The 14800-nt window shown below is 41.8% G+C and overlaps 1 protein-coding gene across 1 annotated transcript in view; it reads right to left on the minus strand.

Annotated features, from left to right (window-relative positions):
- THSD7B (thrombospondin type 1 domain containing 7B) overlaps positions 1 to 14800 on the minus strand; it is a 2969219-nt gene that overhangs the window by 981451 nt on the left and 1972968 nt on the right. The window lies entirely within an intron of this gene.

Genomic DNA, 14800 nt, shown 5'->3' on the forward strand with positions numbered 1-14800 from the left:
TTTGTGAATTAAGGCATCATGAACATGCGTTTTACAGTTGTGGTGCTGGCATACATTGGAGGTACCATAATGGAACCACACTGGAACCCGGACATATATCATGAGCACCCTCAAAAAAGTGTTTTACAATGGCAAAACTGACATATATTATGATACACAATGAAAGAGTAGTTTACAAGACCATGCTGGATATATTGTGGAGTATTGTGAAAATGTGATTTTCAGTGGAAGTGATGGCCTATTATCTGGGCATTACTTTAGAGGCATTTTAAAGTGGCACTTATGGCATATATTTGTGCCCAGGCAGTAATGGAACATGCTCTACAGGGCCATGCTGGCATGTGTTGTGGACAGAGCCGTCATGGGCCTGTCCTTTACATTGGCGGTGGGGTATGTATTTAGGAACTGTTGTGAAGGTGTGCTACAGTGGTACTACTGGCATATATTTAGAAAGAGGCAGCATGAAAAAGTGTTTTGAGGGGACATGCTCTCATATCGTATGGTCCAAAGAATCATGGACATGTGTTTCCAGTGGTAATGCCTGCATATGTTAGGGGCAAGAGCAAAATCAAAATACTGCACAATACATGTATGTACTGTAGTATCCATCTATTGGATCTATCCACTATTGGATTTTCTTAATGTGTACATTCATGATCACTAGGAACAGTATACCATTAAAACAATGGTATGACCATTGCGAACAATGGCTCAGTAAAGGTTTTTAACCTCTTTTAAAATGCTTAATATTTCTCTCCCACCATTCCGCCTCAAAGCTCAGCCTGTCACTTATCCAACATTCCACCAGGACAATAGTCAGTACAGGGGTTTGATCAAATTCTCCAACTTTTTCTTCTATTTCTAACCTTCTTTGAACATATATTTCTGATTCAGCCATATTTGTATGGTATTACATCCCTGGGGAGTGGACTGTAACAGGTGTTATGATTCTCTACCCTCGGTGTGCAATGTGCAACATTTGTCTCGCCAGATATGTTGGACTTCAAATTCCTTCAGCTCTAGCAAACATAGTCAATGGCCAGGGACTGTTTAATCAATGTCAAAAACATCTGGAGATCCTCAGCTTGCTTACCCCATGTAATTCAATGTTAACAATTTAACTAATTGAGGCCACTTAATACTATTGCTAAAATCAAACAAATACATGACATTAATCAACTAAATATAATAAATCATTTAACAAATAATATTCATATGGAGGCAAAGGTTTGTTAATATTTGGCACAGAAAATGTCTATAACACATGTCCACAAACAAAAATCACCATTGACAATTCATTAAATAATAATATATGAGAAATTCTAAAAAAATCAAAACATATGCATAATGTTTTTAATCAATTTTAGTAGCACAAACAATCCATTTTATATTGTGTTTCCTTTTCCGTAGAATAAGATAGTAAACACATTTGAATACTAATGTAGCTTTAGCTGAAATTGCATCTTTGCTGACATACATTATAGTACTGGAAGTGTGATCATTACATCTTACATGTGATCAAGAAGTCTATTAAAATGTTGTTATTACAGGGAATTAATTTGCACATTCCACACAGTAGTGTAGAGATGTAATGAGCTCATTATGATTTTGATAATGGTGGTAAAGGACTAATTTTGAGCAGTACTTGGGAGAAAGTTGATTTTTATGGCACACAACAAGTGAACCGTCATTAAGTGGAAGCAATGTGTTGTCCAGCAAGAATGAATGTATCTATTTGGATACAGAACATAGATGACCACACGTTATTGATTCAGAATGTGTGGTCAATGCCATAAGCTGCTGATAATTGACCCACTCTGATGTGCTATGCAGCATCACCCTGCTAGTTATGGTGAAAAAAACTGCAACAATGGCGGCAAAACTCTTGTGTGTGCCAAAAACCTACAAAAACTGTGTTCTCAAACATGCAAAAAGATAGATGCACAACCTGCCACCCATGGTGCATGTGTGGTGGAATAGAGCACACACTGCAGAAAATGTGCCAGTGGGCTTCATGACCAGCAAACAGAGTGCAGAGAGAGAAGCAGCACTTTGCAAGTGAAACCCCAAAATGTGCCTATAAATGACATTGGCTTTGTTGCTAACAACTCCAACATGCCTATAACACAACACTTCTCAATATTCAAAATCTTGCTTGCTGCTAAAATTCATGTAATCTAATGAAGCATGGCCAATATACAAAGTCCTATTTGAAGAGCAAAACATTTCATCAGAAAAACTGGATTGTCTGCAAAACTGCCCTTGTCAAGAATCTGGGTGCAGTGCCTTGGGCTACCTGAATGACAGCTGTCAGATGAGTTACTGCTGAAATTGCAAAGTGATCTAAACTAAAAAGTCTGCCGGATTAGCAAACATAAAAAGGATTGTGGCTAAAAAGAATACAGATCTCAGTTGATTTTTATCCCACAGAGTTAAAGCTAAGAAAGTAATGTATTTATGTTTGATGCAACAAGTTTGGTTTTTCCTGGATTTTTAATTAAGAATAAATTAGCTTGGGTGAGCTGCAACCCTTGGGAAGTGGACAAACAGGTTCTTCCAGAGGGAGGGACATTCTCTCAGCAGAAACTCATGGGGAGATGATAATTATGGGTTAATCCAGACTTTTGTCTACAGAAAGAGAATGAACAATAGCAGACCCTTGAGCCCAGGAAACAGAGGTGTGAGTGGGTCGTAAATGGCTCTTGGAAGGAACTTACCCAAGGAGGGGGATGCTCCTGGACTCCAGGGAGCGAAAAAAAGGGCATACCATTTGCTGTTAAGCATGAACAAAGAACAATTTTTAAAGACTCATAACTTGTGATTCAAAGTGGTGAAACATATACCAAGGACATATCCGTTAGTCTACTTTTTGGCTACACGTTTTAAGAGGCAGCAGAACTGTGTAACATGTTCTGGACAGGAATGGAAATATATGTGGTTTTATGTGAAATGTATAAATCCTAGAATTGTGAAAATTTACACACACATCCCTATGTTAAACACATACAATTGTGGAAATGTGCATAAAGTTTGGAAATTCTGTCCCTAGCATAAAGGACAACATTCTGTAGAAAGTTGAGACAAGATCCCACAGATGCAGGGTTTTGAGGAACAGATGCTACATAAAATATGGAATGGAATCTTTGTGTGTGATTTGTGTACAGGTGACCAATGTAGAAATGTGTATTTAGCATAAAATTAAATTTTGAGACCAGTGACTAAAGGGAGGTTCCTAAGAACTGTAAAGCAAACCATAAAATGTGACATCATCTGGCCTTGATCCAATCACTCAAATGCAAGGCGGAAATGAAGTTGTGATCCAACCTCAGCTCACAGGGGCAGGCTTAGTTAATTCGGCCCATACACCCATTTTGTGATGTCATTTCTAAGGATAAATAGAGACAGCTGACAACACATAGGGACTCACTGATTCCCTGACTTTTCTGATTCCGGTGAAGCACTCTGATCCAGCATTTTACATCTAGTTTTAAGATCCTTCTAGATCCAGATGCCAAGACTCTTGCCAGCAGTAGAGAACTATTGATATTCAGCAAGGTCCAAATCCTCATATTTATTCTCATCACCCAGTGATACGCTGTGGGGTGAGAAGGCCTTTTGAACTAGTATCCTGAATCTCTCTAGCTGGCTACCACAAAGCTTGCCTGAGGAACTCGCTATCCAGCTGATTGAACTACCCACACACAAGAAGGGCAGATGCTGTGCAAATTCGGTGACCGGGCTAGCTGATCCAGTCCCGCGCCTGATGTGCTGTTCTTCCTAGACCAGATCCAATCCATGACCAAAACTGACGGTCCAATTTAATAACTTATCCTGTGAGTATTAATAGGAAGAAAAGTGACTCTAATATATCTGCATTGTCTGATTCCCAATCTCAACACATCCTATCTGTAAATTCAGAATCATAGTATTGTCATAACCTTTTGTGCGCTGATGTTCTCTCATTTGTTTTATAAAATCATAAGTCATTAGTGATTTTGAGTAACTCAAGTAAATTCCTAAAAGAAATTGAGTATCCACCACTTGAAGAGTTACGCTGGCCACGTAACTGTGGAGATTCACATGTTGCATTCGCTTTATCATAGTTATAATCTATTTTAATCAACCCATCTGTCAGTTTCAAATGACCTATTTTGAAAAACGACTCTCATTAAAACCTCTATAACTCCCTCAGTTTTAATGATAGAAACAACTCCTACTTGTACCTAACATCCTTAGCTATCCATAGAACCCAAAACCGCATTGCAAACAGTATGATTCTCCCGTTATAGTGAATATTGCATAAGGAAAAGTTTGCCACGATTTTACATTCTGTGAAATTTTACATGTGTGAAATAGCTTTAATTCATTACCTACTTGGACTTTGAGATTTCAAATGTTTTCTTTGGACAAAATTATTGCTTGTGATTGTGTGCGCCGATTCAGAGCGGCTCCCATAGGAATTTATAATAATTTAAGTCTTTTTGACCACATTTGGTGTTTTTGCTCAGTCAATTCCAAAGACAATTTCAAAGCCATTCTGATAGTGACAAGTCAATTTAGTTTTCTCTTGTGCTTGAAGGGGGAAGGTGGGAGTGATATTCTGTTTGATTTGTGTTATTCCTGAATACCTGCTCTCTCCTCACATCTCTTTACATTATGGGGGGTTGATGGGTGTTGCAGGGGAACCTCTAACCATAGTGTCATCTATACCAAATGAACCCAAAAGTGTTATTTTCTGTGCTGCAATTGTTTTTGTGCTCATTCCTTGATTCCTAGTGTATTAAATACACTATTCAGTGTACTGTCACCCCATTGGTGATTGTTGTTTACCTATTAAAATATATTGTGATTACATTTTAAATACATAAATAAATATTTACCTTTGCAAACTAGCCTGATTCCTGGTTCAGTGTGACTGGTCGGGGGGGGGGGTGTTCCAGGAGACGGGTGTGATACGAGTGATAAATCGTTCAGAATATTGAACTCATAGATAAATAAGGGTTTCATTTGCGCACTACATGCTATGCGGGACTTGGGTGTGTGCCGGATTGAAATCACTTACAGTCCAAAGGGTGAAGTGTGAGGTCTGGTTTTAATCTGTAACTGATAAATTCTCCCTGAAGTCAAAGGGGCAGTCTTTGGACTTTTGCCAGGTCTGAAATCTAATCGCGCCAAGGGAAATGTGCTCAGCCGATTAGGTGGCTTTAAACGTATGCGAGAACACACAGTTCACTGCCAATGTTTTCCAGCCACACAAAGCACTTCCACAGGTGCCCACCATCTTAATTGTTTGGCAGCAACTGTTGCCTCCGAACCCAACCTTCATCAAACTTCACTGGCTCCTACTACAAGCCCATATTATCTTCCAATCCTTCTACTTCAACAACAAGGCTATGGCCCTGAAGTCCCCAAGCTACTTCACTGAGAAACTCAGCATCTCCAGAAGCCTACAATCCACCAGAAGTAAGGACATATGCAGACTTGAACTCTGCTGGTCCAGGAAGGAAAAGAAACAGAAGACAGGTCTTTTATGTCTACACCCCAAGAATAAGGAACCTCCTTTCCATCAAAATCTGCCCCCTCACTTCTACTGTTCAGGAAGGAGGTCAAGGCACTCCTTTTCTAGGAATGACTCCTTCCTAACACCTAGGTCCATACACTCCCCACTCCCCACCATATATGAGACTGATTACCACTGTTTCCTCCCCTGGTTACTTGCAGATCAATTTCTAAGTGTCCCTCTCTCCTCTGCTGTTATATCCCCGTCCCTTTTTTCTCTGCTCCCTAACCTTGATCGTCCCCCTATAATTGTAAAGTCTTTTCTTTTCTTTGTTACCGGAATCTAGGTCTGCACTCAATAAATACAATAATAATAATAATAATAATAATAATAATAATAATAATAATAATAATAATAATAATAATAATAATAATTGCAATTATTATAAAGGTGAGTCACACAACTATGCTGTGAGAGCAGTGAGAGTTGTATGTATTGATTCAAAAAACCTGACGCAGTTCTTAAAAGAAAAAAATCAGAAGTGTTTCATGTGCTAAGAGCATAATGGAGATGGCTACTTTTAAAATGATATCACATGTGGAGAGGCTATGTTAGACAGCTTCATCAATGATGTGCAATTTAGTAACTATATTTTATTTCACTGCACCATACGCTACCTGAAATAGTGACATGAGGTGACTTGGAGAATTGTACGAACTGATAAGTCGCGGCAGCAAAGAGCCCCAATTTATAATGTTACCAGCTCTCCCATAATGGTTTTCTGAAATATGAAAATAAACATTAATATGTGTCTCTTTTGTCTCGGGAATAAATGCCCAGACTATGACACCTAGTCCGGAAAGAAACAAAGTGACTAATTACAAGTATGACGGAGAGGGAAAACATTGGCAGTAACGGAATTACCACCAATGTTCTCGCTCCACCATACTACGAGTGTGGCCCTGGAGTGGATGACTTACCTACAGCAAAATCATCTGAATTAACGCAAAGGATTTACTGCTGCCATAATTCTGCAAATAAAAACCTATAGGGTGCTAGGGATTTATAAAAAAATTGGGATCTACACCGCCACTTGTAATCCGGCGGTAATTCTGCAAGACCCAGTGCCGTTAATGGTAAAACCGTTGTTCGGTTTTTCTGCAGATTTACAGCCAGAATACTGCCCAACTCGTAATGAGGCCCAAAGTGTTAAAGGTTTGTATAATAGAATCTAAATGTATGAATGCAAAGCTCTAGACAGAGGTACAGATGTTCAAAGGAAAGAGATCTCACAGCTGCCTTTCAAAGTTATTATCCCTATTTCATGTAAAAGTTACCTGTGATCAGGAGTTGGCCAAATGCTCTCTTAAATTCATCTTTAACTACTAGAGTGAAATTCAAAGGCTTAATCCTACAAGCGGTTTGGTTCTCTGTGGAAATATTTTTAACCCACTTCTGAGCTGGCTACTTTAATTAACTTCAGCTCTACAGCTAACCCAGAAATATTAGACTAGTCCACATCCCTTATTCATTTCTTTTTCTTTTTTTGAAGACAAAGTGCATGTGCATGACCATATCCCCATGTAAGCGATATTCAAGCAACACTACAGCCAAGTCAATGCCTAGTCTGGGATGCTGAGGAAAACCCTTATTAATGTATTTTTATGTCTAGTTCAGTACTCTGGATGACCACCCTTGTATAACACCCCCCTCTTAGAATCCCCCTGACCCCACTGAGCCAAGAAGTAGGTTTGTTTTGCAAATTAAAAGGTTTATTTGAGAATTGAAACAATATATATATATATATATATATATATATATATATATATATATATATATCACACTTTATAATGAATTAATATCTGATAGTACACTTAGACATATGATGTTGATCAACAATGGATAATCTGGAACTAGCACACTTCTTTACAATCAATGAGGAGTTAGTATAGGATGGATAAAGTAGCAAAAATACTTTTATGATTTCAAGGGAAAAGCAATAAGGAATAAAATGCAGTACAGAAATACTTGATATGATTTTAGCAAAAGATAAGATAATCACTTTTTCTCTGGCAATTCACCCCCTCCCCTATGCAATGTAAGAAATGGAAGGAGATGGAAAGAGGAGCACACAGTTCTCAGGAATGCAATCAAATACAATACGAATTCAGTTCCCCCCCAGCAAGCTTAGAGGAAACAGGTAGGAGTTTGAAACACAGGCCCAAAATGCTTTTTAAATGTGATGGCAATGGATGGGAAAACGTGCCAACTGATTTTAATTCCCTCTAGAGATTCAGGGTGAGTGGGAGATGCGTGTTGGTATTAGTTCAGGCTCACTTTATCAATGCTCTATGAGTTATTACCAAGTTGCAACGGATTTTAACAAAAGAAAGAATGGAGCTGCTATTTTGACAAGTGGAGAAATTGAGCCAAAATCACAAATCACGGTAAATTTCGTGAGTGCGTAAATCATGATTGCGGAAAAAGTATAAAGAGTAGGAAGTCGGTTCTAGGCTTGTTGGAAAGCTTAGATTCTAAATTTCGTTCCTAGCCCAAACGGTTCCAGAGATACAGGCGATTAAATAAAGGTAGTTTTTTGGATTTAAAGTAAACTCAAAATGACAGGTGAGAGCTTGCAGCTGCAGAATTCACAGGTGACAGTTGTGCAGCTTTAAAAATGACAGATGACACAATTTCTAGGAGGCTGTTCTACTTAGGTTAAAATAGTTTGGATTAGATTCTTTTAACTAAGAGATTGGTTCTGCACAGTTCTGCTAGGTACTCACAATATAAATTTGAACTAGGCCTCGTCACGGATCTGGTCAACACGTCCGGCTGTGGTTCTGTCTGCTCGGCAGGTCAATCAGGCACCGGTCCTGCTCACAGCGATATTGGTCAGCTCTCCTCTGCTGGTCTAGCCTCTCTGGATTCTGGATGTAACACTGATTTCTGGGTACTGCTACAGGTTTTTACAAAACTTCTCGGCAAACTTCAAACAGCTTGCCCGGCTGTTGAATAGTTTGGTTAGTTTTGAGGCCTGCTGAAGAGGATTCAGCTCGTGGATTCAGGCCTATCTTCTACAAATTCTGGAGTTAATTTCTGGTACAGGTTCTGGAGATTGATGGATTTGAAGTCTGGATCTCTGGATGTGAAGTCGTCGGTCGGCATGCTCCGCAGCAAATGGAATTGAATGTGTCTGCCTGTCCCAGCAGTCTCTTTTTATGTGTTTTGGAAAGTGGGTGTGTGTGTTGGTCATAACTAAACCTGCCTCTCTCACTTATCATTGGCCAATTCCTCCTCTCTCCCTTGATTGGGGGAAGGAAATGTTAGTCAGAGTGATGCTGTAGGTTTGATGGTCAGAGGAACCTCCCCTTGTCAGATTGCACACAAATCTATTTCTGACCCAAATACATATTTATCTATGCACCATGTTTTTAATATTATAGGTCCAGTTAACATATTTTCTGTAGCACCAAACCATCTGATCCCTGTCTTTGTACGATGTTGTGTCCACTTATGACAGAATTCTCCCCTTTTCATCCAGATAACGACCTCTAAACCTTTCCAGATTTTACACAAATGTGCACCAGGGATATGGGTTACAGATGATAAAGTGTCAGATTTTTAACATGCATACATTTGGAGTGAGACCCTATTTTCCGCTAGCAACCCCCCAGAATATGCCACAGGGTCCTAACGCCTCTTAAAATGTTCACAGAAAAATCACAAAAATAATGATATTACTTATATAATTCTGACAAGTCCGCACTATGAGTTATCTATCTTTTTAAAATTATGCTCTGGTCAAAAAGGGCTGTGGCTTCCCCCATCACAGGGTGGAATAACTGGTTTATCCACTTCCCCCAAGCCAGCTTGTTCACAGAGGCACAGCTGCCCCCCAGTTTCTCCCAAGAGGAAGCTATTTTATAACGCCCCCAATATAACATTTGCCTGAGTCCAGGACAGGCCTTTGTTCAACTCCCTGCAGTCCCCAACTGCTCCACCCCTAATCTAATCAGAGAGGTGACAACTCCTTTTGGCAAGGGGAAGAGTGGCTGAGCAGGTTTCCACTCCTGTCGGGGGTAGTTGTCAGGCAGAATCCAGTTTCATTAAGCCAGGTTTCAGCTAAATGTCATTTTTTGTTCACAGTTTAAATCACTTACAATTTTTACATATACATTAAATAATGACTTCCTTCAAGCCATTTCAGAATATAGTTTTACATTCTATACACCTCTTAGCAAGTCTTTCCATGGTCTGGTTTTGTTTCATTTGTTCAGTTTTACACAAATGTTTGGTAGTTTTAAAACGCCGGCTTTCTGATAGTGGTGAGTACTGGTAATGCAACCATTTTTGGGATTAAGAAAATTAATTCCCCACAGTTCTGAGTTGCTTTTTTTTGGCAATCAGCATTGCCATTCCCAATGGTTTCAGGCTACTGTGTGTGTAGCCCAATGGTGGTTTTAGGCAGTGCCCTCCTGTGCTCACAACATAGGCAAAAATGGGTGGCAGCCTATTCTTCATGTTTTCCCTGTGCACTCTGTGGGGAGTTCTGGCCATCATGATGTTTTCCATGCCAGTACTGCACAGTTTTATTGTAGGGTTTGGATGCATGGGTAAAAACATCCCACAAGCCCCCCCATCTTGCGATGGCCATTCTGTCCTTTCGCTGATGGAACTCGCAAGTTCTGGGATGTTCGCCTCCTCTTCTTCCATTTCCATGGATGGCACAGTTCAGCATCTTTTCCTCCCAGTTCTCCTTGATGGTCCTGATGGGAGGATTGGGCGCTAGTCCCGGGCCCCTCGGGTCTCTGCTCCCGGTCCCCGGTCGTCCTCCTTGGTCAGTCTCCATGTTTCATCTCTCCTAGGATGATAAAGCAAAGCGGCAAAACCTATTCGTAGACATTTCTTCACCACTATTATTGGTGTGGGGAACATATACATTTTATGAATCAGAAGATATGAACATATACATTTTCTTTTTTAAATTAGGAGGCAAGAACATATATATATACAAGGTTCACAGAATTTTACATGCTATATGTGGAATATTTTAGGGTTGGAACTGAATTACTCTGGAGCGGACCCTTTGGGATTCCAGTGGATTCCTCCAGCTGTTGCAGAGTGTGCCTGGGATGGCAACACTTTAGCTGATTTATATGTACCTACTTGTCTTTCCCTTCCGCCAGACTGCCTTTGGGGATGCAGATCTTATGGGCAACAGGGGAGATCTTGTCTATAATTTCAAACGGTCCCTTCCATGTAGGCAAAAATTTTCGCTGTTTGGCCTGGTTCCTTAGGAAATTGTATAGATAGACCCGATCACCCACCTTATATTCCTTTCGGGTAGTTTTCAAATCATAGTGGGTCTTCATGCTCTTGGCTGATCTTTCTAGATTCCGCTGACCATAGGCAAAAGCATGTTGAAGGTGTTTCCTTAAATTCTCCAAATACTCATTTATGGAGGCATTTATCAGTGTCTGCTCTTGAGTCCTGTAGAGCAAATGCTGGGGAAGCACCATCTTGCGTCCCGTCATCAACTCAAATGAAGACATTTTAGTTGCAGATGAAGGGGTAGATCTGAGGGCCATTAGGACCAGAGGTAATCGGATATCCCAACTTGGCCCAGAATCTGCCACAAACTTTTTTAATATGCTCACAATTGTCCGGTTGTAGCGTTCCACTGCACCAGAAGAAGCTGGCCTGTAAGCAATGTGTAGCTTCCTTTTCACCCCCAGTATCTCCAACATCTTTGTCATTACTTCACTGGTGAATTGGCTACCCCTGTCTGACTCAATCCTTTGAGGTAGACCAAAACAGGAAAAGATGTGGTTAATCATGAGGGCAGCTGCTGTTTCTACCTTGCAATTTGGGGCCGGGAGACATTCCACCCACTTGGTAAACAAGCATGTAACGGTCAACATGTACTTGTTTCCTCTAGACGAGCGAATCACAGGGCCTACAAAGTTGATTTGCAAATCTGACCATGGCAGTGTCATCCCCCTCTTTTGGAGAGGTGCACGATGTGTGAGGGATGATGGCTGAAATTGTGCACACACAAGACACCCCTTCAAGTATTGGTCGAGGTCCTGCCCCATGTGTGGCCAGTATGCAACCTCTCTTAAGATTTCCAGTGTTGTGTGAAACCCCCTATGACGGGCGGTGGCCGCATCATGGGCCTGACTTAACATCAGGCTTCGGAATGAGGTAGGAACCACCCATTGATCGTGGCCAGCTTTGGATTTCCTTACCAGCAAACCGTCTTGGAGTCGGAACATTTTTGGGCATTTCATCAACACTCTTAGGTCCTCTTTCCCAATGTAATCGGTATCCGTTAGGGGAAAGTTCTCAGGGTCCTCAAAATGTTGGTAAAACTTACCAATAATTGGATCCCCCTACTGAGCTGTAATTAAATCGGCATCAGGGGTCTCCTTACTCCATTGGGCAGTTGAAAGATCATTGTGAGCATTTATCTGGGACCTAGTGATAGCAGTGACCTTGATTTCCCCCAACAGGGACTCTATTTCTATTAGATCCCCTTGGATGGCCCCGGTTTTGGCCAGCTGATCAGCTAAGTCATTTCCAGTTTTGTCTGGTCCTCTACTTTGGAATGACCCTTGATCTTTTTCCAGTAGATGGTCATCCCATTCGATGTGACCAGATCATCAATATTTTGGATTAACTTCCCATGTTTCAAGGGTTTGTTATTACCACATAATATGCCTCTGGTTTTCCAATTAACCAGGTGCTCCACGAACCCGTTCCATACATAATCCGAATCGGTGATTATGACCAGTTCGTGGAGTTGATGTTGGACAGCAGTGAGGATGGCCTGATGCACAGCCATCAACTCTGCCACCTGATTACTTTGGGGACCAATTTTGTATCCAGCGGAGGGTTCTGGAAACTCCTTCACCCAGGCATTCCCTACACCGGCCACCAGTTCTTTCTCCCTGTTGTCGCCAACATGGTACGAGCATCCATCCACATAAACAGTGGGCATTCCCTCACACTTGTCTTCTTCACAGACTTTGTGTGAGGAATTAAGGTATGCCTCCGTGTTGTCCTTGATTTTTAGACTTTCGTCCTCGAGACAGTTTTTTCTGGCACAATCATGCAAGTCAGCCAGACCTTGGGCGAGGGGACTCTTCTTGTTTTGGCCATATATAACCTCTACAGGAAAGCCTTGCATTGACAGAATCCAGGAAGTAATTCGGGAATTACTCACATTTCTGGCCCGGATTCTGTCACTTTGGAGGTATTGCAGAGGCTGGTGTGGAGTCTCCACTATGATGTGTTCCCCCTGGATAAACGGGCGGTAATTCTTCAATGCCCACACCGTTGCCAGGAGTGCCTTCTCACAATCGTTGAATTTTTCCTCCACAGAGGATAAAGTTTTGCTCGCATAGGAGATTACTTTATTGACCTTGTCATGCTTTTGGTATAATACTGCCGTCAAGCACGTATTAGAGAACCCTGTCTCCAGGAAGAACTCCTTGTTTCTGACAGGGTAAGCTTGGCAAGGCGCTTGTGAGAGGCTTCTTTTGAGTTGTCTTACTGCCTTGGCTTGTTCTGGACCCCATTCCCACTTGACCCCCCCCTTCAAGAGATGAATCAGGGGTCTAGTGATCTCTGCGTAGCCTTCAATGAACTTTCTGCTGTAATTAGTCAGTCCAAGGAGGCTCCTTAGTTCCCGCAGAGTTGTGGGGTCTTTCAGTTTCTGGAGTGCTTCCACTTTCTTTTCTTGGGGACAGAGACCCTGAGGAGTAATGTCATGCCCCAAGATATTAACACGGGTTCTACACCACTGTGCTTTCTGAAAGGAAAGTTTTGCTCCGGCGGCCCTCAACTGTGTCAGAACATAACGGATCTCCGCTATGTGTTCCTCCACAGATGAACTTTTGATGAGGACATCATCTACATAAGCCAAGTTACCCCTCGCACCCAGGTCGGGAATGGCCTTATATAGGAAAATGTTGAATTCATTGCCGGAGTTGAGGTATCCGAAGGGAGTCCGGGTCCATGTGTACTGCTGGCCCCCAAAGGTAAAAGCCAGTTTGTATTGGTCCTCCCTACTGACAGGCACGGTCCAGTATCCATTGGTCAGGTCTATTGCTGTGAATACCTGTGACCCCTGAATCTGGGCCAGCCCATGGTAAATGTAGGGCAGAGGCCATCGGAAAGTATGGACCCGTTTGTTGAGCTCCCTAAGGTCGGCGCAGAGTCTCCACTGGCCGTTTGGCTTCAATGTTCCCAGCACCGGATTATTGAAAGTGCTGTGGACTGGACGGATTATTCCCCGGGACTCAAGGTTCTTAATTATTTCAGTAAGGGACTCCATGGATGCGAGAGGCAAGAGATATTGCTTCACAAACACTGGGGTCATTCCAGGGTCCGTGGGAATTGTTGTTGTGTGGATGTCGGTGCGACCACAGTCATATGAGTCTACAGCAAAGAGATCTTGGAAATCCAAGAAAACTTGTTTCAACTTTTGCTTCTGTTCCAGAGTCACACAGGCATCAGCTAGGTTGACTCTCTCTTCCACCATCTGCCTGAATCCGGGAAAGACTTCTGGTTTGGCTATCTCGGAGGCCTCCTCCAGCTGGGTGAAGAAGTCCCTGGTCAGAGTACTGATTTGGACTGGAGGCTTCAGGTGGGAAAGGCAGCCCTCATGGACCTGGAAAATCACCTCATCCCTCCTGAAGTCACAAGTCAAATCTTCCTTACCATAAGGGCAAGAAGTGTACACCAGGAAGTTCCCCCCATGCCGGGTGAAAATCCTGTCTGGTGTTGTATTGTCCTCACTGTCACTGTCAAAACAGTCCTTGGGGATCGGTCCTAACAGTTCATTTCCTAAATCAATGGAGAAATGTCGGTCATCAACAGCCATTCCAATAATTGCGCCTGCGGCTAGAGTAATACTCTTTATGTCTCTGTTATCCACCTCTATTGGAATGGTGTCATGTTCTATGTTGACTAATGGTGTTGGGTTTACCCCCAACCCTTGCTGTTGGAGAGAAGCATTTAGATATATATAAGCATCAGGATTTTTCAATTTTTGTCCTCTTTTAACTTTCACTTCCAGGGAGAATTGTCGGGTCCTTTCTGGGATGGTGACTTCCTCTTTGATCTGAATTTCAACTGCATAAGGTAGCAATTGAGCTGACATAAATGCTTTTTCTGGATCATCAAAGCCCAAGGGATTATCCGCTAATCGGGACCAAGCTTTGAAGTTTATTAGGTCCAAACTAATGGCAAAGCGATTGAGAATGTCACTGCCTAAGTAAAAGGCGGCAGTGA

The sequence above is a fragment of the Ambystoma mexicanum genome, chromosome 9, assembly GCF_040938575.1.
Source record: "Ambystoma mexicanum isolate Mex_15411 chromosome 9, UKY_AmexF1_1, whole genome shotgun sequence".
NCBI lineage: Eukaryota > Metazoa > Chordata > Amphibia > Caudata > Ambystomatidae > Ambystoma > Ambystoma mexicanum.